A 5,849-nucleotide genomic window follows, 5' to 3' on the forward strand; every position below is an offset into this window, starting at 1 on the left:
TATTACCCATTTAAGCCGTCTCCAGCCATTATTAGTCTCAAAGTGGGTTCCTCGTCATCGAAAAAGGGGTGGGTGTTTCAATTGTGACGATTAATGACAAAAATTCTGAGTTTGATTTTTTAAGTTGAACATGTTAGTTCCTACCGAAGTTTTATCAGTAAGAAGTTGAGACAGCTACGTTAGTTTTATTGTCACAAGCATCTATACTAAAAATTAATCACACTAAACATTTGTGTTGTCTGCATTTGTTTTTGTTGCAAATTCCCACCCTCCCATACATGCACTTAAAAAATATCAAGCAATACAATGTGTGGTAATGTAACTGAGCTGTATAGACTGTACTGTGTTATCACACATAGCCACTCATGCTCAGTTGAGCTCCATACAAAATTTATGTGCATAAAGCAGCACAGAAGTGCAGCTTGTCCACAACAGAAAGTTTAGTGACTAAAACAGCATTATTAGCCAAACACAAAAGAAATCTTTTCCTAACATTTTAACTCCTTTTTTGGTGGATTGTACCAATATTCCTCTTGTACAAAGTACATGCTTTTTTAAACGAAAAAATGGACCAAAAGATATTTTTGAGGGAGTTCAAATTTGAGTTCATAGGGAATTTACCGATAATTTTGGTTGAGGATCGGAGTCAACATTATGTGTGTAGCATGGGCATGAATAAGTGTATGGTATACTGCAATGAGTAAGGGCCTGTTCCTGTTTTTGCAAGATTCATTTGATTTCAACTTTATGAAGCTTGAATATCATATGGGCAAAATGTGACCAACTTTATGCCTAAGTTTAACTTGAAACTCTGCCTATAATTTCACTAAAAATAATATACAAACACAAGTTTTTGTTGTTTTCCCTTGAAGAAGGATACTTTCCTTATACCCAGTACATGTATCAGGTGCACCTTTAAATGGAAGAATCTCTTTAGAATGAACACAATGACATTTGCCATGATTTTGCTTTGTTTAACCCTTTCCAGACAGGTCACAAGTGAAAGGCTATGTCATCGTGTTTGTTGACTTGTATTCAAAATTTTATTTTACTATTTCATTAATTTACGTCAGTAAGTTTAGTATCAAACTGTAGATTATAATTCAAATTTTAGTATTATACATCACTCAATTTCTTAATTTAAAAGTAAATATTATAAAAACACATATAAACATCGGTTTTTGTGTGTCACGTGAATTATTTAGAATGAAATACAGCTTAGTTATTAAGCTTGATAAATTACAGTGGAATTCTATGGTACTGATATAGTAATTTATTATTTTTCAGTTATTGAACTGTATGTATAAAAGCTAAAAATAATCTTTCCTTTCATATACTCCATGTGCAAAATTTTAAAAGGCTTAGCAACATACATCAAGCAGCAACCGAGTACAAAGTTCGTAACTACAAGAGATAATTATCTTCTTTACTTCTTTATTTACTATTTATGTCTTAAGAAAAATAAGTTCAAGCAATAATCTATATACATACATAATGTATAATAATTGAAATGTGACTGTATTTTACAAAATAATAGTCTATTAAAACACAGCCAAGACAGGTCACTTTGTAAAGACTAAAGGTGAGTTTTATATTATTGGATACCGTAACAAGAGTGCACATGTGCCACATTATTGTAACTTCTGTATTGTTAGCCAGGCACGGCTGAAAGGTCAATATAATGAAAATAATAAATATATATAAATGTATAATGTTATAAGATTTAAGCTATTTGGTCTAAAAATTTGTTTTCGTGTTATAATTTGTTGTCATTCTATAATGGAAAAGGCATAATTTATATTTATTTCCTAATTTTTTTATGTTGGTTACAAGTTCGGTCAATTCTACTGAACCCGAACAGAGAATCTTTAGTGAAAATATCAGATAAAATATTTTTTTCTTAAGAAACATTTGATAACTATCTGGACATTATAAAGATTTCCCATTTGGAAACAGTCTGCATATCAGAAATTTAAGTCTCAAGCTAACAAAAAAGTTTCCATCAAATGGTAAGTGAATGAATAATTTGTTGCCAAATAATACTTTTAGTTCCACTTGTAACCATTTTAGTAATGTAGAGGGTTGTATTTGTGTCCCCCAGTTCTAACATCCTCACCATTAAGTACAAAAAGATATATCAACATCCAATTCCATTAGCAATCTTAAACATCTCAATCAGATCCCGACTTTTCTTACCTTAAAAGAAAACAATTTCACATATCTTAACATGTCCATGTATGACAGCCTTTCCACCCCAGTCTAAATTTGTACAGACCATGCTAAAATTTTTTATCAGTTCGCTATAAAATGAATTGTCCTCATCATAATACAAAAAATATTCGAACATTTCAACAAGATATACATTTTTCTAACTGTTTAGGCTTATGTGAAAGGCTAAGATAAAGCACGAAACGAAAAGTATTTACTTTCACTTTTAGTCAAATTAGACTGTTTTTAATTAAGTATATTGCTATTAAGAATAAAGCTCACAAATATTTTACTATCTTAAAAGTTTTAAACACTGTGGGAAAATCACCCGTCAGTCTTCATTCTCATCAAAATTTTAGTCACGTCTTGCATCAGAAAAGTAAAGACATTCATATTTACGATGGTTATGTTGCCTGCACTTCCTATCAAATTTTAATTAAGCCTAACAATAGGCTTGAACCGCTATACTTTATATAGCCAAACTACTACGTGTGTTATGAAATCCATACAAAATCGAGGTGATCACAACCTGTAAATGCAAATATTTACATAAATCTAAAGTACCAGTTATACGTAATTAAAATTATAGATATATTTCAGTACTAAATGATTTTTTAAAATCTCAGATACAGAAATTACCTTCCTCTTTTTCGATACTGGAGTAGCCATGATTAGACCTAAATGTAAAGAGACTCACCACTACCAGAGGGCCAAGTTATAAATGTGATTAATTTTGCAAAATATTTGAAAGCACAGCTTTACACCTAACTGAAAACAGGTCCACCTGTCGAAAAAGCTAGTTTTGTTGTGTATTTGTAATATAGTTTATCAACCTTTTTCGTCCAATGTGTTTTTCACTATCATAAAAAATGTATCAAAATGCCAAAGTTGGCGAATAGACAAAGAATATATATTGATCATATGCCCACCCCCAGTGGCTCGGCGATAAGTCTAAGGGCTTATAACGCTAAAAATTGGGTTTCGATATCCGCGGTGGGGAGAACGCAGATAATCCATTCTGTAGCTTTGTACTTAACAACAAATTAATTAATCACATTTCGTAGTAATAGAATAGTTTGAATTAGTTGGCTCTGTACAAGCATCAATTATCGAATAAAGATTATAAATCTCCTAAATACCATTAATCCAACGTCCTAATTCTCAAGATTAATTCAGTTATGATCTTAAATTTTATTAAATTGAGAACTTTCATTGGTAACAGTAAAACTCGGGTAACTTTTGTGGTATAAAAAACCACATGTTTCCTATCCTTTTAGTTACTACATAATATTTCACAATTTCTGTACACTTTCAGCCTTTTGTTCTTAATATGGAAAATTGGTAGTTACTAGATAATTTCTCAAAATTTCTGTATACTTTGAGCCTTTTGCTCTTTATATATAAAATTGCTAAAAGGAGCCATTTAGTTCCTCTTGTCCTAATTACTCATGAAGCTGGGTCAATCAACCAGGGAATTTCATGTGTTCCCTTTTAGAAAGGATTGATGTATCATAATGCACTCATTATAGAAAAAAGCAATTGTATTTTCTATTGACAAGTCATATGATGCCACAGAAGTACAACATCCTTTACTTTGAAGAAAGAGAGAAATCGCCAGTCCCGTGGATTGAGTCTGCTAACAGAAATTTTATTGTTGCTTTCACTATATAACACCATGTTTTATTCATCTGTAACAAGATTAATAAAAAAAAAACTTACTTCCGAGAGCAAAACCATTACATACAGGGTGTCTGTCCAAAAAGTCTGGGACCATAGGTGATTTTCGGCTTTTGTTAATTATAGATACATGACTGACTATGGTGTGTCAAAGCATGAGAAGATCAAGTTAATCCTGCTGTATGTCAAAGAAGGTTGGTTCCAACAAAAGGTTTCCGCGGAATGTAATGCACGCCATCCAAAGTGAGAGAGAAGAAATGGATCGGTGATGCCAAATATTTAAAATAACGAATTCGCAATGAGTGTCGGACAATTGGCATAACACGAATATGCTTCACAGTGTTCAAAGAGAATGTAAATACCGTCTCCAAACTTGTTTTGAATTACAAAGACAGCATATGGAACACACTCTGTAAAATTCGTTGAAGTGTTTATGGTTCCAGACTTTTCGGACACCCTGTACATAATTTGAATTAAATATAAATACAAAGTATTGTGATACAACTTGAAGTGTTGAGAGCTTAGCTTAACTTACATCACATATCTCTCTCCCTCTCTAGTAAAAGCACAAAGAAAATAGTTGTTTGTTACAAGTAAATAGTATTTTACTGTATGCAAGTTTTTCTATAATATTTTTCTTTTTATCAGACTCAGTCAAAGTAAATAAAGTTGGGCTTCTGTTCCACAATAAATTTTTGGGAATCCTCCAGTTAGTTATCTTTCTACAGTTTTTACTCGATTGCTCTAAAGGAAAATCGGTGAATCTGGGAATACCACTCTTAAAAAAAAAGTATAATCACGATTCCATATGTAATATTTAATAAACAATTCTTCACATATAAAATAAGCTACAAGCAGTTCATTAATATTTTTTATACCCAATGCCATTTCTAAGAGTTTTTGTTGAGGGATCAAAGAGTTAGTTTGAGGGCAGAAGGGGTCAAGAGTTATTAAATATAGAAGAAATAGGCTTTTTTGTCTTTAAAAAGGTGTCTATTTATTCCTTTAAATTCTTAAGAAACAAAATTTCCTCTTGTTCTATTTGCAGTGACGAATGGTGTTTCAAAGTATTGTTACGTCTCCGTTCGTTAGTTAATTTTCCGTAAATTTCGTTCCGACGAAACTTTAGCGACACAAGTCCTTTCTTAAATAAAACTGGTTTATTCTTTCTGAATACAACTTTGCAATACACTTAATTTCCATAGTCGCACTATAACAAACGCTGTAATTCACAACGAACGTATCACGTGCTCAACTCAACAATACTCTGTCCGCAGTTCAACTACACATTGTTGACGTCACGTCTTGACCGTCTTATATGTACAAGAGTACCAAATCTAGTAACCTCTCGCGGTTTCATTAACGTTCTAGAAGTGCATGACGTGTTACTAGCGTCACGTGACCTCCGCTGTCGTAACACTGCCCCTTCCTTAGTATTGTTCGTCCCGAACAATAGCCACTTACATTAAACCAATAAACAATTAACAATAACTTAATTAAATGTACAGAATTTACAAACACAAAATTACATTTCAACAAAGTCTCTTAAGTTTTACGGGACGTATCTTCTTCCGTACTGGTCTCCGTCTCGTTGGCTTCTGCTTCATGTGGGGTTCATCTGCTTCATCAGGAAATTTCTTATCGTCGGTAACAGTTCACATCAGTGGTAGTAACTTCATCAAGGGCTTCACTGTTTCCCTTCTCAAAACTGAGTAGAGTTTCTTCTTCGACAGTGGCTTTTTCAGGTGACACGTCTTCAGCAGCGTCATTTGTTCCGTTGTTCACTTCATCCCAACTGAAATGTCCTGGACCGTGATAAAGCCAAAGCCTGTTGGCATGCACCACCTTTGCCTTACCTCGCTGACCACATTTTATCCGGAAAGTCACGTCTGAGAGACGATCCACTATGCCATATGGGCTTTCCCATGGAGAAGACAACTTAGGAGACTTCCCTTTGGTCTTCC

Source organism: Limulus polyphemus, unplaced genomic scaffold (genome assembly GCF_000517525.1).
Source record: "Limulus polyphemus unplaced genomic scaffold, Limulus_polyphemus-2.1.2 Scaffold4083, whole genome shotgun sequence".
Classification (NCBI taxonomy): Eukaryota; Metazoa; Arthropoda; class Merostomata; order Xiphosura; family Limulidae; genus Limulus; species Limulus polyphemus.